Raw genomic sequence first — 24,281 nt, forward strand, 5'->3', positions numbered from 1 at the left:
GCCCCCGACCACAGCCGCACGCCAACCTCGCCCTTGGTCATGGAGCAGCAACAACTATGAAACCCCCTTCGTGTCGCGCCCTCGATGTGCTCGATGAAATACCGCAGCGAGCTCCACCTCGATCTATGCCGACCCGATCACCACTTCGTCGAACCCCGGTGAGAACTCGTTGTTTTTCTTGTGTTTATTCCTCGCTAGTACATGTACTCGGCGTAGATTAAGTAGAGGCTAACCATGTGTATGTTTGTGTATGCTTGTGAGGAGAGAAACCCCTAGGTTCCGGTGGTGAAGAACCAAAGCCCGTGTGACGATTATTAAGTGTTCGGTAAAAGGACCGAACCCAAAACCTTCGCTGTGTTCGCGGTGTGTTCGCGGACGTCGCTTCGAGTTTAGTCATGGTAAGTCGATCCGTTGTCTTCGTTAACCGAATAAATGGTTGATTTGTATGGAGTCGATATTTGTGCTAAATGAAATGTGCATAGTGTCATGAAAGCGGTTCTTCGTTGCGACATGACTTTAAGTTTGGATTGCAAAATTATATGAAATGAATGGATTCATGATTTTGAAGTAGTCGGGTCATGCGTTAAAGTTTAGTTCTTAAATGCAAATTATGCAATGTGTCATGGTAGAAATATATGCAACGTTGTGGTGGATTCTTAATAGTGCAATGGATGTATCGTGTGTATATGGTGTATTGTATATGAAAGTCGCATAGAGGGGGGGGGGGTGAATAGGGCGAATCTGAAATTTAATAACTTAAGCACAACTACAAGCCGGGTTAGTGTTAGAAATATAAACGAGTCCGAGAGAGGGCGTGAAAACAAATCGCAAGCGAATAAAGAGTGTGACACAAGGATTTGTTTTACCGAGGTTCGGTTTTTGCAAACCTACTCCCCGTTGAGGTGGTCACAAAGACCGAGTCTCTTTCAACCCTTTTTCCTCTCTCAAACGGTCACTTAAACCGAGTGAGCTTCTCTTCTCAATCAATCGGAACACAAAGTTCCCGCAAGGACCACCACACAATTGGTGTCTCTTGCCTCGATTACAAATGAGATGATCGCAAGAAAGAATGAGAGAAAGAAGCAATCCAAGCGCAAGAGCTCAAATGAACACAACAAATCACTCTCTCTAATCACTAAAGCTTTGTGTGGAGTTGGGAGAGGATTTGATCTCTTTGGTGTGTCTTGTATTGAATGCTAGCTCTTGTAATGTAGTTGGAAGGTGAAAACTTGGATGACTTGAATGTGGGGGTGGTTGGGGTATTTATAGCCCCAACCACCAAACTTGACCGTTGGTGAAGGCTGCAGTCGACGGGCGCACTGGACAGTCCGGTGCGCCAGCCACGTCACCTGGCCGTTGGGTTCCGACCGTTGGAGCTCTGTCTTGTGGGCCCGCCTGGCTGTCTGGTGGTGCACCGGACAGGCCCTGTAGGCTGTCCGGTGTGCCACCCGCGCGTGCTTTGCTTCTCTGCGCGCGCAGGCGCGCATTTAATGCATTGCAGTCGACCGTTGCGCGCGAAGTAGCCATTGCTCCGCTGTCACACCGGACAGTCCGGTGAATTATAGCGGGGCGGATTCCCGAAGCTAGCGAGTTCAGAGTTGCTCTCCCTTGGGGCACCGGACACTGTCCGGTGGTACACCGGACAGTCCGGTGAATTATAGCGGAGCGCCTCTGAGAATTCCCGAAGGTGTTGAGTTTAGCTTGGAGTTCCCTGGTGCACCGGACACTGTCCGGTGGTGCACCGGACACTGTCCGGTGGCACACCGGACAGTCCAGTGCGCCAGACCAGGGCAGACTTCGGTTGTCCCTTGCTCTCTTTGTTTGAACCCTTTTCTTGGTCTTTTTATTGGCTTATTGTGATCCTTTGGCACCTGTATAACTTATAGACTAGAGCAAACTAGTTAGTCCAATTATTTGTGTTGGGCAATTCAACCACCAGAATCAATTAGGAAATAGGTGTAAGCCTAATTCCCTTTCAATCTCCCCCTTTTTGGTGATTGATGCCAACACAAATCAAAGCAAATATAGAAGTGCATAATTGAACTAGTTTGCATAATTGTAAGTGCAAAGGTTACTTAGAATTGAACCAATATAAATTCTCATAAGATATGCATGGGTTGTTTCTTTAATTTCATCATTTTGGACCACGTTTGCACCACATGTTTTTTTTGCAAATTCTTTTGTAAATTCATTTCAAAGTCTTTTTGCAAAGAGTCAAAGCTAAACGAATAAGATTCTTGAGAAGCATTTACAAGATTTGAAATTTTCTCCCCCTGTTTCAAATGCTTTTCCTTTGACTAAACAAAACTCCCTCTTAATGAAATCCTCCTCTTAGTGTTTAATAGGGTTTTGATGTTAATTTTGAAGAGGGTGCTACTTTCTTCCCCTTTTTAACACAATAAGATACCAATTTGAAAAACTCTTTTTTTTAAAATAAGGGTGGTGGTGCGGTCCTTTTGCTTTGGGCTAATACTTTCTCCCCCTTTGGCATGAATCGCCAAAAACGGATACTTTGAGTGAAATATAAGCCCTTTTAGACTACTTTCTCCCCTTTGGCAAACAAAATATGAGTGAAGATTATACTAAAGACGGAGAGATGCTCGGAGCGACGACGAAGGATGAGTTTATGGAGTGGAGTGGAAGCCTTTGTCTTCGCCGAAGACTCCAATTCCCTTTCAATACACCTATGACTTGGTTTGAAATCCACTTGAAAACACATTAGTCATAGCATATAAAAGAGACATGATCAAATGTAGATTAATGAGCTATGTGTGCACAACATCAAAAGAAATTCCTAGAATCAAGAATATTTAGCTCATGCCTAAGTTTGTTAAAGGTTTGTTCATCTAGTGGCTTGGTAAAGATATCGGCTAATTGATCTTTAGTGTTAATATATGCAATCTCGATATCTCCCTTTTGTTGGTGATCCCTTAGAAAATGATACCGAATGGCTATGTGTTTAGTGCGGCTATGTTCAACGGGATTATCCGCCATGCGGATTGCACTCTCATTATCACATAGAAGAGGAACTTTGGTTAATTTGTAACCATAGTCCCTAAGGGTTTGCCTCATCCAAAGTAGTTGCACGCAACAATGACCTGCGGCAATGTACTCGGCTTCGGCGGTAGAAAGAGCTACGGAATTTTGCTTCTTTGAAGCCCAAGACACCAAGGATCTTCCCAAGAACTGGCAAGTCCCCGATGTACTCTTTCTATTAATCTTACACCCCGCCCAGTCGGCATCCGAATAACCAATTAAATCAAATGTGGATCCCCGTGGGTACCAAAGCCCAAACTTAGGAGTATAAACTAAATATCTCAAGATTCGTTTTACGGCCGTAAGGTGAGCTTCCTTAGGGTCGGCTTGGAATCTTGCACACATGCATACGGAAAGCATTATGTCCGGTCGAGATGCACATAAGTAGAGTAAAGAGCCTACCATCGACAGGTATACCTTTTGATCTACGGATTTACCTCCCGTGTCGAGGTCGAGATGCCCATTAGTTCCCATGGGTGTCTTGATGGGCTTGGCATCCTTCATCCCAAACTTGTTTAGAATGTCTTGAATATACTTCGTTTGGCTAATGAAGGTGCCCTCTTGGAGTTGCTTCACTTGAAATCCCAAGAAATACTTCAACTCCCCCATCATCGACTTCTTGAATTTCTTTGTCATGATCCTACTAAATTCCTCACAAGTTGATTCGTTAGTAGACCCAAATATGATATCATCAACATAAATTTGGCATACAAACAAGTCATTGTCAAGAGTTTTGGTAAATAAAGTAGGATCGGCCTTTCCGACTTTGAAGCCATTAGTGATAAGAAAATCTCTTAGGCATTCATACCATGCTCTTGGGGCTTGCTTGAGCCCATAAAGCGCCTTAGAGAGTTTGTAAACATGGTTAGGATACTCACTATCTTCAAAGCTGGGAGGTTGCTCAACATGGACCTCTTCTTTGATTGGTCCATTGAGGAAGGCACTTTTTACATCCATTTGGTAAAGCTTAAAGCCATGGTAAGTAGCATAGGCAAGTAATATACGAATTGACTCAAGCCTAGCTACGGGTGCATAGGTTTCACCGAAATCCAAACCTTCGACTTGTGAATATCCTTTGGCCACAAGTCAGGCTTTGTTCCTTGTCACCACACCATGCTCGTCTTGCTTGTTGCGGAACACCCACTTGGTTCCTACAACATTTTGATTAGGACGTGGAACCAAATGCCATACCTCGTTCCTAGTGAAGTTGTTGAGCTCCTCTTGCATCGCCACCACCCAATCCGAGTCTTGAAGTGCTTCCTCTACCTTGTGTGGCTCAATAGAGGAAACAAAAGAGTGATGCTCACAAAAATGTGCAACACGAGATCTAGTGGTTACCCCCTTATGAATGTCGCCGAGTATGGTGTCGACAGGGTGATCTTGTTGAATTGCTTGGTGGACTCTTGGGTGTGGCGACCTTGGTTCTTCATCCTCCTTGTCTTGATTATTTGCATCTCCCCCTTGATCATTGCCGTCATCTTGAGGTGGCTCATCTTGTTGATCTTCTCCTTCATCATCTTGAGCCTCATCCTCATTTTGAGTCGGTGGAGATGCTTGCGTGGAGGAGGATGGTTGGTCTTGTGCATTTGGAGGCTCTTTGGATTCCTTAGGACACACATCCCCAATGGACATGTTCCTTAGCGCGATGCACGTAGCCTCTTCACCACCTATCTCATCAAGATCAACTTGCTCTACTTGAGAGCCGTTAGTCTCATCAAACACAACGTCACAAGAAACTTCAACTTGTCCAGAGGACTTGTTAAAGACTCTATATGCCCTCGTGTTTGAATCATATCCTAGTAAAAAGCCTTCTACAGTCTTAGGAGCAAATTTAGATTTTCTACCTCTTTTAACAAGAATAAAGCATTTGCTACCAAAGACTCTAAAATATGAAATATTGGGCTTTTTACCGGTTAGGAGTTCATATGATGTCTTCTTGAGGATTCGGTGTAGATATAACCGGTTGATGGCGTAGCAGGCGGTGTTGACCGCCTCGGCCCAAAACCGATCCGAAGTCTTGTACTCATCAAGCATGGTTCTTGCCATGTCCAATAAAGTTCTATTCTTCCTCACCACTACACCATTTTGTTGTGGCGTGTAGGGAGAAGAGAACTCATGCTTGATGCCCTCCTCCTCAAGGAAACCTTCGATTTGTGAGTTCTTGAACTCTGTCCCGTTGTCGCTTCATATTTTCTTGATCCTCAAGCTGAACTCATTTTGAGCTCGTCTCAAGAATCCTTTTAAGGTCTCTTGGGTATGAGATTTTTCTTGTAAAAAGAATACCCAAGTGAAGCGAGAATAATCATCCACAATAACTAGACAGTACTTACTCCCGCCGATACTTATGTAAGCTATCGGGCCGAATAGGTCCATGTGTAGGAGCTCCAGTGGCCTGTCAGTCGTCATGATGTTCTTGTGTGGATGATGAGCACCAACTTGCTTCCCTGCTTGGCATGCGCTACAAATCCTGTCTTTCTCAAAATGAACATTTGTTAATCCTAAAATGTGCTCTCCCTTTAGAAGCTTATGAAGATTCTTCATCCCAACATGGGCTAGTCGGTGGTGCTAGAGCCAACCCATGTTAGTCTTAGCAATTAAGCAAGTGTCGAGTTCAGCTCTATCATCACTCCCTTAAATGCTATTGAATCATCACTTCTTCTAAAGACAGTGACACCTACATCTGTGAAAAGACAGTTGTAGCCCATTTTGCATAATTGAGATACGGAAAGCAAATTGTAATCTAAAGAATCTACAAGAAAAACATTGGAAATGGAATGGTCAGGAGATATAGCAATTTTACCCAATCCTTTGACCAAACCTTGATTTCCATCCCCGAATGTGATAGCTCGTTGGGGATCTTGGTTTTTCTCATAGGAGGAGAACATCTTCTTCTCCCCTGTCATGTGGTTTGTGCACCCGCTATCAATGATCCAACTCGAGCCTCCGGATGCATAAACCTACAAAACAATTTTAGTTCTTGACTTTAGGTACCCAAATGGTTTTGGGTCCTTTGGCATTAGACACAAGAACTTTGGGTACCCAAACACAAGTCTTTGATCCCTTGTGTTTGCCCCCAACATATTTGGCAACTACCTTGCCGGATTTGTTAGTTAACACATAAGATGCATCAAAAGTTTTGAATGAAATGCTATGGTCATTTGATGCATTAGGAGTTTTCTTCTTAGACAACTTAGCACGGGTTGGTTGCCTAGAGCTAGATGTCTCACCCTTATACATAAAAGCATGATTAGGGCCAGAGTGAGACTTTCTAGAGTGAATTCTCCTAATTTTGCTCTCGGGATAACCGACAAGGTACAAAATGTAACCCTCGTTATCCTGAGGCATGGGAGCCTTACCCTTAACAAAATTAGACAATCTTTTAGGAGGGGCATTAAGTTTGACATTGTCTCCCCTTTGGAAGCCAATGCCATCCTTGATGCCAGGGCCTCTCCCTCTATAGAGCATGCTTCTAGCAAATTTAAATTTTTCGTTTTCTAAGTCATGCTCGACAATTTTAGCATCTAATTTTGCTATATGATCATTTTGTTGTTTAATTAAAGCCATGTGATCATGAATAGCATCAATGTTTACGTCTCTACATCTAGTGCAAATAGTAGTATGTTCAACGGTAGATGTAGAGGGTTTGCAAGATTTTAATTCTACAACCTTAGCATGTAATATATCATTTTTACTTCTAAGATCGGAAATGGAAGCATTGCAAACATCTAATTCTTTAGCCTTAGCAAGCAATTTTTCATTTTCATTTCTAAGGCTATCAAGAGAAATGTTCAATTCTTCAATTTTAGCAAGCAAATCAACATTATCATTTCTAAGATTTGGAATTGAAACATCACACACATTTGAATCAACCTTAGCTAACTGTAGGAAACGGGTGACGCCTAAGAGGGGGGGGGGGTGAATTAGGACTTCTAAAACTTTTACTAAACTAGGCCACAATTAAATCCCTAGAGCAAAACCTATGTAAATAATCAAAACTAGAATGTCCAAACTGGGTTTTGTCTAAGTGTTGCTATCTCTACCGCAAAGGCTAAGTTTCAATCTACACTAAATAAGTATGACTACAAGATTGAAACTTAAATGCTTAATATAAATGCGGAATGTAAAGAGCTAAGTAGAGAAGCAAACTCTCGTGGAAGACGCCGGTATTTTTACCGAGGTATCCGGAACCACGCAAGGTCCCGACTAATCCTCGTTGGTGCCCCTACGCAAAGGGAAGCCCACGCGAGGGCCAAGCACCACGGTCGAGTAACTCCGTAGAGAGCCACGGGCCTTTTCCACGCGCAAGTGGTGCTCCGCTTTCGGCTCCTCTCGGACGCTCCCCTCCGTCTCCACTATCGAGCTTCCGGCCGAAACGCCGCGGGCCTCGTTCCCTCCAGTACACGGTGGCGGCCGTGACACAAACGCGGTTGTCACGGTCTCGCAAGACTCTCGCCCCACTCGGTACAATTACAACGACTCACGCAAGAGCCGAGGGGTTGTGAGGTTTGTCTAAACTCACTCAACAATCTAGGGTTCACCTAGAGCAAGCGCTAAAGCGGTCTAACTAACCTAAGCACTTCGCAAAGCACCTACGCTAATCACCGAGTGATTCTATTAAGCACTTGGGTGTTTGAGCTCTTGGAAATATGCACTATGTGTCTTGGTATGTTGCTTGGGCTCTCACACTTGAGAATGGCCGGTTGGGGTGGTATTTATAGCCTCCACACCCCAAACTAGCCGTTGGACAGAAAGTAGCAGCTTTCTGTCGTCGGGTGCACCGGACAGTCCGGTGCACCACCGGACATCTACTGTGCAGTGTCCGGTGCACGCCACGTCAGCCGACCGTTGGCGCCTGTAGCAGTCGACCGTTGGATCCGACCGTTGCCGTCTGCCTGTTGGCACACCGGACAGTCCGGTGCTACAACCAGAGAGCGCCTGTCTGCGGCCTCTCTGCGCAGACTGTCCGGTGCCTCATCGGACAGTCCGGTGCACACCGGACATCAATGTCCGGTGCGCCACCAGGCGCTGGCTGACAGCCCGTTTCTTGGATTCCTTTGCTGATTTCTTCGGGCTTCTTTTGTTCTTGAGTATTGGACTCCTATGCTTCTATTTATGTCTTCTTTTGAGGTGTTGCATCCTCATTGCCTTGGTCCAATTCTCTTCGCATCCTGTGAACTATAATTATAAACACTAGCAAACATATTAGTCCACAGGTTGTGTTAATCATCAAACACCAAAACTCAATTAGCCAAATGGCCCGGGGTCCATTTTCCTTACAATCTCCCCCTTTTTGGTGATTGATGACAACACAACCAAAGCAAGCAAATAATACAAGTATTTGAATTAAAATATGCAATCTACTTGCTAAGATGCATGAATGTCCCCACAATGTGATATTATGGACTTAAGCCTCCCCCTAACTCCATAATTCACTTACTTCCTATTTTTGGACCAAATAACCAAAACCACTTGAAAAGCCATTTGTAGATATAAAATTTTAAATTGGTGGTGTTTGGTGTTTGATAAAGTTTTCATTGCTTTGGTCCCTAAACTTCTCCCCCTTTGGCATCAACCACCGAAAAGGAAGACATTAAAAGCATGTAGGAAGTAAATAAAAGCATGCCCTCAACAAGAATTGAATCAAATGATATCACTAGAAGGATATTAAAATAAACCATATTAATGATACCAGTTGAAAGGAACTCCCCCTAAATGAGTGTTCTCTTTAGAAGGAAGTTTCTCCCCCTTTTTAGAGATGAAGAAATACTCCCCCTGACAGAGATCCTCTACTTAGGAAAAAGCATGTGAAAAATTAGAGGTGCAAGACATGGTTTGAAAAGACTAACTTCCCTTATGCATAGGTAACAGAATATGAGTTAACTACTTATGCATTTTTAGCAACATGGAAGCATATGATTTGAAATATAGTCTAATCAAATATTGGAGAAGACATGTAAATGATACTAAATGTAGTCTCAAAAGATACCAATTGAATGTCAATGACGAGCTTGAGAGACATGAGAGTTCTTGGAGATTTTGCAGTGGAAGATTGTTGTCTTTCTCCGGGGACTTCATTTTCCTTACAATGAGACTATCACATGAAATAGACTTGAAAAGGTGTTAGTCTCAAAGTGTGAGATTATAGAGTAACCTCCCCCTAAAGGTGTGCATACAAGTTTTGAATACTTGTAGGAGACATGCACTTTGATTTGATATTAAGAGGGGCAAATTATCAATAATCCAAACTTTGGCACATATAAGTTAAATGATACACTTTGTAGAAATCAAAATTTTCAATTGATGCATCATTTACTATGGAGTGATATAGAAGCTATGTGCCGTGCTTAAATAAACATTTTAAGCCATGTAGGTTTGCTTAAGTATATGAATAAACAACAAGCAATCCTACCATATGATTTACCTAGTATGCATGATTTTAAACAAAAGTATATAACAAAAGTAATACTAGGCAAGAAAGGTAAACTAGATAAAAGGTAAATAGATACGCATATCTAAAAATGAAGAATACAATAAAACTAGTTACCTTAGTCATGGGTGGGAAATTTGGGTCCAAAATTTTCACTAACCCACTTGGCAATAAACTTGATCCAATATGATGTATCCCATGATATACATCCCAAACTTGCCAAGTCTCCAAATTTCCCGATTACCTTTGGTCCACTCACTTCCCTTTCGGGATCCAAACCTTCTTGGTGCTTTTCATGGTTGAAATTATTTCCTTTGGCACCCAGATGCGTTTGGCCCCCTTTCCTTTGTTGGCTTGCTTGTTGGCCTTGATTGCTATCACCTTTCCGTTCTTTTTCTTCTTGATCAAATACGGTGTAGCATCCTTTTTGTTCACCTTTTGATGTAGGTGTTGGAGATTTTGCTTGATGGCTTTTGCTTGAGCTTTTGCCTTTGTTTATCCCCGGTCATCGCCTTGCATTGGAAAGACTTGTGGCCTTCCATGTTGCATAGCCTACAAATCACAGTTTCTCCCTCTACAGGCTTGTTCACTCCCGCAACGGTGTTATCCTGTGGAGGTCGGATTTGTTTGGCTTTGCCTTTCTTGTCATACAAAGCCTTGCCAAGGCGAGCCACTTCTTGCTTTAATTGTTCATTTTCCTTTGCAACCTCATCCGAACATGTCTCTACAACAATATTCTCAACATCGACTTGGTTGCAGGGGTTAGAATCATCTATTAAATCAAAGCAGGAAGTAGAAGCATCTTTCTTAATTATTTCAGGTATTTCAACTAAAGATGCTGCTGGGGTGCTACCAATGTTTTCTAGCTTAGTAGTTAGCTCATTATTGTGAATGCTAAGAATTTCCATTTTCTCAAGCAAATTTTCAATAGCTTCTTGGGAGCTAGCTAACTTAGCTTTCAGTTTTTCATTCTTTTTAATAAGGCTATCATCGGTAGCAGTGGATGGAGCACTAGATTCTAATAGCTCAATTTTAGTTGATAGCTCACTATTTAAGTTTGCAAAAGTTTCAAATTTTTCAAGCAAACCTTTGTAATCATTTTGAGAGCTAACCAACTTATTTTTCAAAGTTTTAAGTTGAGCTTTTTGCTTAGTGCAAACATCCTGGAAAAATTCTACGGCTTCCGCAAGCTCATCTACAGAGGGCTTTCCCTCACCTTCATCATCACTACTACTTTCATCACTAGAGAATGGAATGCTTTTGTTACCTCTTGCCATAAGGCATTTGTGTGATGACCGTGATGAGCGTGATGAGGATCGGTGGCTGCGCGTCCTTGGAGGTTCATCTTCACTTGAGGAATCATCCCAAGTTCTAACACTTGTTAGCGCCTTGCCTTTGCTCCTCTCCTTTTTGGGTTTCGCCATATTTGGACAGTTGTCCCTGAAGTGGCCCTTCTCCCCACATGCGAAGCATCCTCTCTTCCTTTGCTTTTTCCTATCAATGTTAAAGAGAAGATCCTCGACCTGCAGGGGCACACCCATTAGATTAATCTTGTGGATCATCCTCATTACCTTTCCGACGCGTCGGATTGTTTCTTCATCCTCGGAGGATGATGTGCATGGTTGATTATCTTCATCATCATCACTTTCTTCTTCTTCTTCCTCTTCTTCGCTTGAGGAACTTGGAGTGGGAGCCTTCTTTTTGCCCTTCCTTTCATCACATGCAAAAGCATATGGTCTTGAGGAAGTTGGCTCCTCTCCCCGACTCATTTTTCGCGACATCTCAAAGGCCGCGATTTTCCCAATTACAATGGTCGGGGTCATGTTGCTCAAGTCCTCCATGTTGTGAAGGATGGTGATGATGCTCCCATATCTTTGTTGTGGTAACAGGGAGATAATCTTCCTCACAATGTCAGCATCGCCTAGCTTATTAATGCCAATAGAGTTGAGCTCATTGATTATTAGATTCAAACGAGAATACATGTCTCTAACAAGCTCATCGTCTTTCATAGCAAAAGAATTATACTCATTTAAGACTAGGCAATGTTTTTGCTCACGGACATTGGATGTGCCGTCATGGAGCTCATGCAATTTTAGCCAAATCTCATTAGCAGTTTTCAAGGTAAATACTTGGTTAAAAATATCCATGCTAAGAGATTCATACAAGCAATTTTTGGCTCTAGCATTTAAATGAATTTCTTTTTCCTCACTCGTGGTGGGTTTCTCGGGATTCTTGAGGGGTTTCATCCCGTCACGAGTGACTCTCCAAACACCTAGATCAACGGCCTCTAGGTAACAAGCCATTCTAGCACTATAATATGGGAAGTTAGTGCCGTCGAAGTGTGGTGGCCTATGGGTATCCATCCCTTCCTCTAAAAAGCGTCGGCTCTTTTAGCGGTGAAGCTAAAGCGTTTCAAATGAGCCAAACCGGGCTCTGATACCACTTGTAGGAAACGGGTGACGCCTAAGAGGGGGGGGGGTGAATTAGGACTTCTAAAACTTTTACTAAACTAGGCCACAATTAAATCCCTAGAGCAAAACCTATGTAAATAATCAAAACTAGAATGTCCAAACTGGGTTTTGTCTAAGTGTTGCTATCTCTACCGCAAAGGCTAAGTTTCAATCTACACTAAATAAGTATGACTACAAGATTGAAACTTAAATGCTTAATATAAATGCGGAATGTAAAGAGCTAAGTAGAGAAGCAAACTCTCGTGGAAGACGCCGGTATTTTTACCGAGGTATCCGGAACCACGCAAGGTCCCGACTAATCCTCGTTGGTGCCCCTACGCAAAGGGAAGCCCACGCGAGGGCCAAGCACCACGGTCGAGTAATTCCGTAGAGAGCCACGGGCCTTTTCCACGCGCAAGTGGTGCTCCGCTTCCGGCTCCTCTCGGACGCTCCCCGCCGTCTCCACTATCGAGCTTCCGGCCGAAACACCGCGGGCCTCGTTCCCTCCAGTACACGGTGGCGGCCGTGACACAAACGCGGTTGTCACGGTCTCGCAAGACTCTCGCCCCACTCGGTACAATTACAACGACTCACGCAAGAACCGAGGGGTTGTGAGGTTTATCTAAACTCACTCAACAATCTAGGGTTCACCTAGAGCAAGCGCTAAAGCGGTCTAACTAACCTAAGCACTTTGCAAAGCACCTACGCTAATCACCGAGTGATTCTATTAAGCACTTGGGTGTTTGAGCTCTTGGAAATATGCACTATGTGTCTTGGTATGTTGCTTGGGCTCTCACACTTGAGAATGGCCGGTTGGGGTGGTATTTATAGCCTCCACACCCCAAACTAGCCGTTGGACAGAAAGTAGCAGCTTTCTGTCGTCGGGTGCACCGGACAGTCCGGTGCACCACCGGACATCTACTGTGCAGTGTCCGGTGCACGCCACGTCAGCCGACCGTTGGCGCCTGTAGCAGTCGACCGTTGGATCCGACCGTTGCCGTCTGCCCGTTGGCACACCGGACAGTCCGGTGCTACAACCAGAGAGCGCCTGTCTGCGGCCTCTCTGCGCAGACTGTCCGGTGCCTCATAGGACAGTCCGGTGCACACCAGACATCAATGTCCGGTGCGCCACCAGGCGCTGGCTGACAGCCCGTTTCTTGGATTCCTTTGCTGATTTCTTCGGGCTTCTTTTGTTCTTGAGTATTGGACTCCTATGCTTCTATTTATGTCTTCTTTTGAGGTGTTGCATCCTCATTGCCTTGGTCCAATTCTCTTCGCATCCTGTGAACTATAATTATAAACACTAGCAAACATATTAGTCCACAGGTTGTGTTAATCATCAAACACCAAAACTCAATTAGCCAAATGGCTCGGGGTCCATTTTCCTTACACTAACAAATTAGCATTATCATTTCTAAGGTTGTCAATAGTCTCATGGCAAGTGCTTAGCTCACTAGATAGTTTTTCACATTTTTCTACTTCTAGAGCGTAAGCATTTTTAACCTTAACATGCTTCTTATTTTCTTTAATAAGGAAGTCCTCTTGGGTGTCCAAGAGATCATCCTTCTCATGAATAACACTAATCAATTCATTTAGTTTTTCCTTTTGTTGCATGTTGAGGTTTGCAAAAAGGGTACGCAAATTATCCTCTTCGTCACTAGCATTATCATCACTAGAGGACTCATATTTAGTGGAGGATTTGGATTTGACCTTCTTCTTTTTGCCGTCTTTTGCCATGAGGCACTTGTGGCCGACGTTGGGGAAGAGGAGTCCCTTGGTGACGGCGATGTTGGCGGCGTCCTCGTCGGAGGAGGAGTCGGTGGAGCTCTCGTCGGAGTCCCACTCCCGGCAAACATGGGCATCGCCGCCCTTCTTCTTGTAGTACCTCTTCTTCTCCTTTCTTCTTCCCTTCTTGTCGTCGCCCCTTTCACTAGAAATAGGACATTTTGCTATAAAGTGACCGGGCTTACCACACTTGTAGCAAACTTTCTTGGAGCGGGATTTGTGGTCCTTCCCCCTCCTTTGCTTGAGGATTTGGCGGAAGCTCCTGATGATGAGCGCCATTTCCTCGTTGTCGAGCTTGGAGGCGTCGATGGGTGTTCTACTCGATGTAGACTCCTCCTTCTTCTCCTCCGTTGCCTTAAATGCGACCAGTTGAGCTTCGGACGTGAAGGGGCCATCAAGCTCGTTGATTAAATTTGAGCCTTTGATCATCAATTCAAAGCTCACAAAATTCCCAATTACCTCCTCGGGAGACATTAGTGTATATCTAGGATTTCCTCGAATTAATTGAACTTGCGTAGGGTTAAGAAAAACGAGGGATCTTAGAATAACCTTGACCATTTCATGGTCATCCCATTTCTTGCACCCGAGGTTGCGCACTTGGTTCACCAAGGTTTTGAGCCGGTTGTACATGTCTTGTGGCTCCTCCCCTTGGCGAAGTCGGAAGCGACCGAGCTCCCCCTCGATCGTTTCCCGCTTGGTGATTTTGGTCACCTCGTCTCCTTCGTGCGCGGTCTTTAGCGTGTCCCAAATCTCCTTAGCACCTTTCAACCCTTGCACCTTATTATACTCCTCTCGACTTAGAGAGGCGAGGAGTATAGTTGAGGCTTGGGAGTTGAAGTGTTGGATTTGGGCCACTTCGTCCTCATCATAATCTTCATCCCCTACGGATGGTACCTGTACACCAAACTCAACAACATCCCATATACTTTTGTGGAGTGAGGTTAGATGAAATCGCATCAAATCACTCCACCTAGCATAATCTTCACCATCAAATGTTGGTGGTTTGCCTAACGGGACGGAAAGTAAAGGCGTATGTTTAGGAATGCGAGGATAGCGTAGGGGAATCTTACTAAACTTCTTGCGCTCATGGCGCTTAGATGTTACGGACGGCGTGTCAGAGCCGGAGGTGGATGGCGATGAGGTGTCGGTCTTATAGTAGACCACCTTCCTCATCTTCTTTTTCTTGTCACCGCTCCGACGCAACTTGTGTGAAGGGGATTCCTTTTTCTTCCCCTTCCCTTTGTTGTAGGACTCTCCTGATGGAGCCTTCCCGTGGCTTGTAGCGGGCTTCTCGCCGGTCACCATCTCCTTCTTGGCGTGATCTCCCGACATCACTTCGAGCGGTTAGGCTCTAATGAAGCACCGGCTCTGATACCAATTGAAAGTCGCCTAGAGGGGGGGGGGGTGAATATGGCGAATCTGAAATTTAATAACTTAAGCACAACTACAAGCCGGGTTAGCGTTAGAAATATAAACGAGTCCGAGAGAGGGCGTGAAAACAAATCGCAAGCGAATAAAGAGTGTGGCACAAGGATTTGTTTTACCGAGGTTCGGTTTTTGCAAACCTACTCCCCGTTGAGGTGGTCACAAAGACCAGGTCTCTTTCAACCCTTTTCCCTCTCTTGCCTCAAGAACCACCAAACAATTGGTGTCTCTTGCCTTGATTACAAATGAGATGATCGCAAGAAAGAATGAGAGAAAGAAGCAATCCAAGCGCAAGAGCTCAAATGAACACAACAAATCGCTCTCTCTAATCACTAAAGCTTTGTGTGGAGTTGGGAGAGGATTTGATCTCTTTGGTGTGTCTTGTATTGAATGCTAGCTCTTGTAATGTAGTTGGAAGGTGAAAACTTGGATGACTTGAATGTGGGGGTTGTTGGGGTATTTATAGCCCCAACCACCAAACTTGACCGTTGGTGAAGGCTGCAGTCGACGGGCGCACCGGACAGTCCGGTGCGCCACCGGACACTGTCCGGTGCGCCAGCCACGTCACCTGACCGTTGGGTTCCGACCGTTGGAGCTCTGTCTTGTGGGCCCGCTTGGCTGTCCGGTGGTGCACCGGACAGGCCCTGTAGGCTGTCCGGTGTCCCACCCGCGCGTGCTCTGCTCCTCTGCGCGCGCAGGCGCGCATTTAGTGCGTTGCAGTCGACCGTTGCGCGCGAAGTAGTCATTGCTCCGCTGTCACACCGGACAGTCCGGTGTGCACCGGACATTCCGGTGAATTATAGCGGGGCGGATTCCCGAAGCTAGCGAGTTCAGAGTTGCTCTCCCTTGGGGCATCGGACACTGTCCGGTGGTATACCGGACAGTCCGGTGAATTATAGCGGAGCGCCTCTGAGAATTCCCGAAGGTGTTGAGTTTAGCTTGGAGTTCCCTGGTGCATCGGACACTGTCCGGTGGCACACCGGACAGTCCGGTGCGCCAGACCATGGCAGACTTCGGTTGTCCCTTGCTCTCTTTGTTTGAACCCTTTTCTTGGTCTTTTTATTGGCTTATTGTGATCCTTTGGCACCAGTATAACTTATAGACTAGAGCAAACTAGTTTGTCCAATTATTTGTATTGGGCAATTCAACCACCAAAATCAATTAGGAAATAGGTGTAAGCCTAATTCCCTTTCAGTATAGTTTCATGTTATGAAATAGGTGTATTAGTATTAAGAAGCCAAAGTATTGTTTGATCTAAAGATTGGTTTATGATGCAAATTAGGCAATGGATGCTTTGATAAAGGAGTTGGTAAGGTGTGGTTAACTTAAATAGGAACTAAGCTGGAATTCCTGCTGTTTAGGGCTGTAGGTACGATTTTAATTATGCAGCTAGTTTAGTAAAGTAGATCATGTTTTCTGTGAAAGTATGATATATAAAAGTTGTAGATACTTTCTTTATCTTACTTGTGTAAAAATTTCATGAACATAGGTTCAGTAGTTTAGGAGTTATGATTTTTCTAAGTCTAGTTTCAGAATCTGTCCAGATTCTGTACTGATTTCGAAAATGACCTTGTTTGTCTAAGCTAAACTGAGAATCAGCTCTTAGTAATTATAGGAGAGTTGTAGTACTTTTCTTAAGCTTTCCAACAAGTTTTGGATCACCCTTTTTGGTGATCTAAAGGTTGAGTTACAGCTGTTTGAATTGTGATGTCCAAACCTGTCCAAATCTGGACAGAGAAGTTTGTTTGTATTAGCTGACTTTGATCCACATTGAATCAACCTGAAATATTTATAAAGGATTTGTAGATAATTTTATAAGCTTTCTAGAAAATCTAAGATCACCTGTTTTGGATGCCTAAATCTCCAGTTATGGAGTTTTGAAGTGGATAATCAAATTCTGTCTAAATCTGGACAGCATTATTGTTTTGTACTGTTTGACCTTTCTAAGTGTCTAATCTCATGGTGATGATAATACCAAAGTTGTAGAGGATTTCTTAGGCGTTCCAGAAAGTCCTAGCTCATTATTTTTGGATGAATATCTTGTGAGTTAGGAGCAAAACCGTTGACTGCTGAATGCTGTCCAGAAAATCTGCAATGGAGTATTTGGTTTGATTCCTGTTTGGCTAAGTAGGAGTAATCAGTTTTTGATTCTTGAGTGATGAAGACTTATGACATTTGAAATGTTTATCCAAATGTCTTGTTGCACATGGTTGAGTTTTTCTTTCTTAATGTGTGCTCTAAACCTATTAGTTTGGGAATTAATACTTTGATGAATGTATTGGAACTAGTAGCTAATTAGACCTTGTGTTTGTGTGGTTATAATGAACTCAATAATGCGAAGAAGGTTTAGTAGACATACATATCTAGATCTATGAATTAATTTGGTCGCCTTATAGTTATAAGCATGATGTTAATGCTGGATGATTGAGGAGTAAAGTTTATAATTGAAATGCTTGTTATGCATAGAAGTATTTTAGATCTATAGGTTGAGATAAGTTTTGCTCCATAGGATTTTATGCTAGTTAATAGTGGGTTATTCATTAGTGCTAAGAATGATGTTAATCCTTTGATAGTGTACTCTAATCCATAAAGTTAAGGTTCATGTATAGCCTTTTGTTGATTGATGCTTAAGTTAGATCTATGCAAATGTAAAAAAATGTACTTGTGATACTTAGTAATATCTTGACATCTAGTGTGCTCCTAGGTGTTGTGATGACTTGTTTTAAATATTTATCCTCTTTAACATAGATTATCTATCTTATGCTCTTCGTGCTCATGCTCATGTGCATCATTCATATCATTTAGTTACGTTAATTGATCACGTGCTATGGAAGACGAGTGGAATTGATCTCCAAGTGATGCTGATGGACGAAGCTAAAATGGATGAATCAACCAAGTGCCAGGATAGAAGATGCTCACCAAGTGGTCATCAATTAACAACACTAACTTAGTGTTATCCCAGGCAAGCCCCGGTGCATTTGCCACCTCCTTGCTGTTTTAAAAACTTTTATCACTTATCTGCTGCATTAGGTGATAGGAGTTGAGTGAATAAACAATTGATGCATTATCATTCCTTTGAATTTGATTCTCCTCCTTGCTACTTGTTTTATAAAGAGAACTAATGAGGCTTAGCCCTGCCTAGAGAAATTAAAAATTGATTCTTTTAAAAAGAATGATGTGGAACACTGTTATGGGCTTTTGTTTAAAAATCAAAGCAAACTTATGGTGATGATTCCCCTTCGGCCGGAGTGGGTTCATCATTCGGAAAAGAGTACCCCTGCCGGGTACCAAAAATGGGAGAATGGTTGGAATAAATCTAGACTAGACGCTGAGCAGGAAAGGTCGCCCGTCTGTGTCGCTTAAGGATCGTTCCGATTGTTGGCCTACTGATCTAGGACCCTTTAACTGGCCACATGCCTCATCATGGGTAAGCTTTGTCTCGGTCGGACCAATACCAGAACAGCTCGCACGCACTGGGAGTGGAGAGATGGCGAGAGTAGCTTGAACCCTCCGTGGCAAGAGACTGGAAGGTGGGGGTGCTGTACTCTCGGAAACATGGCGGACACCATGGCGAGAGTAACGTGTACCAACCAGGCCAACGACTGGACGATGGAGTGCTGTGCTCTTGGGTCGCGTGAACCCGTTTTGGTCTTGAGAAACCCAATGGCGAGTTGACATATGCCAGGGTTAAGTGCTACATATGTCGTGTGGTTGGAGATCCCCAGCTGGGAATTAATCGATTTGGATCGCCGAACTTCTCGGATATGAAGACTGGATCTTCGACCTTCAACGTAGATAACAAGTGAAACTAAAGCTGCTAAAAGGAAGCTAGTGTAGGACAAGTGAATGCTCTTGATTAGGCAAAACTAGTTTCAGGAAAAGTACTTAATTTGTGAAGTAAAATTTTTGCATAAGGATCCACTACTAGTAAGCTTTTCTGCGAAAATGAGTCTTTGAAATTTGATAAGCTTTACCTTGATTCCCGACAAACCAGCATATCCTTGAGAGTCTTTTCTTTAGTCGGGTAAGTCTTGCTGAGTAATTGCGTACTCAGGGTTTTATTCCCTGTTGTTTTTCAGGTTGTAATTTTGTTCTGTTGTGGATGGTGCTAAGTGCCGGTGGGCTCGGCCTTCTTATATAAGTATATCCCATCTTTAGCTTCTTTATTGAGGATTGTCACTTAAGCTAGCATGTATTTTAAAAACTATAAATATTTTATACATTTTAAATTATAATTCTTTTGAATCACTTTCTTTTGTAATCACTCCGTTAATTGTATAATGTAAACTTATTGTAACATGTAATCATTTTGCAATAAAGAATTTATTTCCGCTGCAAATGATGGTGTGTGATTTGTGTTTACTTAATCTTGCGATCTTGGCAGTAAGTCGTTTATCCGGGGTCCTCGGGGCACTCGGACAGATCCTGTTAAGTTGTTTGGTGCACATGCATAGCTGTCTGAGGTCTTTGAGACAAGGACAGGTGCATGTGGGCCCGATAACTTGGGAGGTTCTGCGACAGCGACGAAAGTTGTCGTTGCTCCGAAGCTACGCGCAAGGGAGCTTCGGCTCAATTGCGGAAAAAGGAACCGACTTAAAGGGGAATAGACTATCTAGTCCTCATAGATCTATCTATAAGTCAATAGTAAATGTAAAGGGCATGACTGTAATTTCTCACAGGCTGCGTCCTGGGGGTACTGTTCACGCTGACTTGTACTTGCTTTTGCGTCACACTTGTACTTTTTATCTTCTATCAAGTCAAAGGTACATTTGTAATTCAATATTGCCTTTGTCTTTTTTGGATAATATAATGATAATGAATTAATGATGTTGTATGATTGCTTATCTTGCCTCTTATATTTCATATACTTCTTCTTGTATTAACATATATCACGTTTATGAAGGTATGTCCTTCATAACCTTCGTCTGAACATCATTATATCCTAAGGGAAATAATGCTTCGAAGGACGAAGGACATTAACATTTAACATTTTGTGTTGCCTTGTTCTTAACTCATATCATTTGAGAACAAGTCCCCAATAGTCACCAAGAAGGACAACAACATGAGGATGTGTATTGACTACCAATCCTTCAACGAAGTTACTGTCAAGAACAAATATTTGCTAACTCGGATTCATGGCTTGTTCAACCATCTTCAAGGGGCATGATACTTCTCAAAGATTGATCTAAGATAGGGTTATCATTAGTTGAGAATCAAAGGAGATATACAGAAAACTGCTTTAGTCACCCGGTATGGTCAATATGAGTTCACTATGATGCCTTTTGGCTAACCAATGCACATGCTTTCTTCATGAATCTCATGAACAAGGTATTCATGGAAGAGTTAGATAAGTTTGTCATATTCTTCATCGACGACATTCTCATCTACTCCAAGAGCCAAGAAGAGCACGAGAACCACCTCTGAGTCATCCTTGAAAGACTTAGAGCACATCGACTCGATGCCAAGTTCAGTAACTGTGAGTTTTGGCTGGAAAAGTTAGCATTCCTAGGACATAACTTGTCCACCAAAGGGGTAGGAGTGGATCCTATTAAGGTGGAAGCTATGTCCAAATGGAAGCAACCTACCAATATCAGTGGAATCAGGAGCTTCCTAGGGATGGTAGGATATTACTATCACTTTATTACGAGATTCTCAAGCATCCAAGTTAATGAAAGAAATTTTTTAAGAAAGACAAGAAATTCATCTGTACAAAGGAATGTGAAGAGAGTTTCCAAGAAATAAATAAGAAGCTCACTACCTCTCCTATGCCAACCTTATCAGATATCCACCGAAACTTCGTCATCTTCTGCAATGCATCCAGACAAGGCTTGGGATGTGACCTAATGAAAGATCAAAAAGTAATTGCTTACACTTCCCGGCTACTCAAGCCACATGAGCAAAACTACCCAACACATGACTTGGAGCTGGCAGCCATAGTGCATGCTCTAAAAATATGGAGGCACTATCTGATCGAGAACAAGTGTGACATGCGCACATATCACATTATAACAAGAGCCTAAGTACATCTTCACCCAACCAGGCATTAACCTTCGTCAGTGAAGATGGTTGGAGCTAATCAAAGACTATAACTTGGAAGTACACTATCATCCAGGGAAAGCAAATGTGGTAGCCAACGCTCTCAGCAGAAAACATTTTGGGAAAAAGGCAGCATGTTCTCTTGAAGAATTGAAGCAAGAATCTACCCATCTTAATGCATGTTTGGGAAAGGATGGAAAGCTAAAAGTCTAGTCCTCTATAGAAGACCGCTTCAGGGAAGCTCAACTCCTGGGCCCAAAGTCAAAGGAACTATTAGAGAAGGCCAGCAGAGATCAACGCTTGGATATTCAAACAGATGAAAAAAAACTCTCTAGTTTAAAGACCATCTTTGTGTACCAAAAGGGGAATCCTGGGAAGTTCTGCTGGATGAGGCACACAACTCAGCCTATTCCAGTCCACCAAAATGTACCTAGATCTCAAAGCCAGATACTGGTGGAGAGGGATGAAGAATGATATAGCTCAGTTTGTTGCTTGATGCGACACATGCCTGCGAACCGAGGTAGAGCATCAAAAGCCCGCGAGATTTTTACAACCTTTACCAATACCTGAATAAGTGGGGCGAAATAGGAATGTATTTTATGGTTGGACTTGCTCGATCTTCGAAAGGAAATGACTCCATCTAGGTCATAATCGATCGTCTCACCAAGGTGGCTCACTTCATTCCTATGAAGACCACCTACGAAGGTGTAGCCCTTGCACATTTGTTTCTCAAGGAAATAGTCAGACTCCATGGCATTCCACAAAGAATAGTGTCAGATAGAGGAACACATTTCACTTCTAAGTTCTGGAAGAGTTTGTAGCAGGCCATGGGCACCAAGCTAGATTTCAACACTGCCTACCACCCTCAGTCATATGGGCAGACCGAAATAGTTAACAAGGTCCTAGAAGACTTGTTGAGAGCTTGTACTCTGACCTTTGATAGAGATTGGGAATCCAGCATTCCTTATGCAAAATTTCGTACAATAACAGTTACCAAGAAAGCATCAATATGTCACCTTTCAAAGCCCTGTATGGAAGATGCCAAACCCCATTAATGTGGTCTAATGTGGGAGAAAAGACCATGGTAGGACCCACCTTTATCGAGGCAGAAGAGAAAGTTGCCATGGTCCAGAAAAGACTTCTCGAGGCCTAGAGTCGACAAAAGAGCTATGATGACAACATGAGAAGATAGCGCAGTTTTCAAGAAGGAGATTTTGTATATCTTAAGGTCTCACCAATGAGAGGTGTCAGAAGATTCCAAGTGAAAGGGAAGCCAGCTGTCACACCCGGATTTAAGGGCAAATCCAGGCGCGAATCAAATGTGTGCTAGGATCAAGTCTCACACATATGATGACTCATGGTACAGAAACGAACGTCACATCTGTACTATATAATAGAGGTTCTATACAAAATAACTAAATAATTACATCATATGACGACATCGATCCACCGCAATCATAGTGGACCGGGAGACGACGACCTAAACCTCTCACGAACTCATCGTGACATCCTTTATGCTCCTCATCTTGTGGTACCTGTCCTTGACCTGGGGGATGTGAGTACAACAACGGTGAGCTCACATACATTCATTGCTCAACAAGTTGGAGAATAATGTGCATGAGCTCACTTACGGTGGGGGCTCATGTGAAGTGTAAGACTTACCAAAGAAGATGGTTAAAGCTGATAAAGTTGGTAAAAATTTTATTAGCAGTTACAAAGTATAAGTAGATACCAATCCAAATAAATGAGAGATCAAAATTAATAATAAAACCTACAAAGCGATGCATATGACAAATTAAGTTTAATTCCATAAGTTAATCATGTGAGGGTATGAGATGCTCATGACTGTGAGCACGGCTGATATACCAGTTTTACACTTTTCAGAGGTTGTGCATCTTTACCCACAAGTCGTGTTACCTATTTACCAAGTGATCATGACTTACCATTCATCTCTACCGAGGAGATGAGGCAGGGTAGCACTACGAGGCCTTTACAAAGTTCCACTAGCTTCAGAAAACCCGCTACGGTTTCTGAGGAGAGCGATATAGGAATCCCCCGTCTGAAAATCCATTGCAGCATTATCAACCCGAGAACCTCCCTATACTGACAACTCCCCTACCGCCCTTGCCCCTTTCGGATAAGGTAGTCCTCCACTAGCTTTTCTAATTAGTCAGCCAAGGGCGTCCCATACCACCCTTGTGGTAGCACTATTTTCCCGTGTGGTTCTTCATGTTCCAATTAATACAATAATCTTATTATGAACAATAATTAAACCAACAGTATTAATGGAACATGATCATATATAACATTAATTCCCAAAACCAGTTAGAGCAATAGCAAATCTACCCGATAGTTCATTTGTTTGCAAGGTGTGGGATAAACAATAGTAGGGAAACCTATTAGGTCCCATCAAATTAACCTAAGCATGTCACAGTGATTAACATGAACATTATTAGATAAATAAGAGTGATCAAGGGCAGAACTTGCCGGGTACTTCACCAAGTTAGTCTCCGGGTTTCTCGTGACCTCGCTCTACTCGTAGCAATTCATACAAATAGACAAGGAGTACATAAAAATAACACTACACCAACCTTGAGCAACCATCATAAGAATATTCTACACGTTGCTACGAGATTGCAAGCTTGAGAATCACTAAAAATGGAGTAATGGTTGAAAAGATACGGTTTTCTGAAGTTTTATGTGTTTAAACAATAAACTATATTTGATTAATATAAGTTATGTGAAAAAAATTATATAACTATCTTCGTTCAACTTTAACCTAAGTTATTACTTGATTATAGATTATCTTTTAGTCAAATTATAACTATAGGATCATAATATTATATTAACTATATTAGAAAAGCTAATCCAATAAACATGGATTAATAAATTTAGTTACCTAAATATAAAAGTATGTGATATCGTATAATTAATGTTGTTACTGTGTAGTAAATATTTCTATGAAGCTAACACAATTTGAATCGATCAAATCGGAGTTAAGGTGTAAAAGTTATGATAGAAACAAGTTTTAGGACCTTTTTATACTAGGAGATACTATCCACGGGTGTTTTTGCAAACACCCGGGACTATTTTGTGAAATCTAGGACCCCAGTGTAAAGCTT

The 24,281-nt window shown here is 42.8% G+C and overlaps 1 long non-coding RNA gene across 1 annotated transcript; it reads left to right on the plus strand.

The window, feature by feature from the left end:
• The first annotated feature begins 359 nt into the window (after nucleotides 1-359).
• On the plus strand, nucleotides 360-18,232 carry LOC109941644 (uncharacterized). Its single transcript, XR_002264359.1, has 2 exons — nucleotides 360-398; nucleotides 17,929-18,232. It is a non-coding gene; the product is annotated as an uncharacterized lncRNA (long non-coding RNA).
• Nucleotides 18,233-24,281: the final 6,049 nt, after the last annotated feature.

The sequence above is a fragment of the Zea mays genome, chromosome 8 (assembly GCF_902167145.1).
Source record: "Zea mays cultivar B73 chromosome 8, Zm-B73-REFERENCE-NAM-5.0, whole genome shotgun sequence".
In the NCBI taxonomy this organism is placed as follows: domain Eukaryota; kingdom Viridiplantae; phylum Streptophyta; class Magnoliopsida; order Poales; family Poaceae; genus Zea; species Zea mays.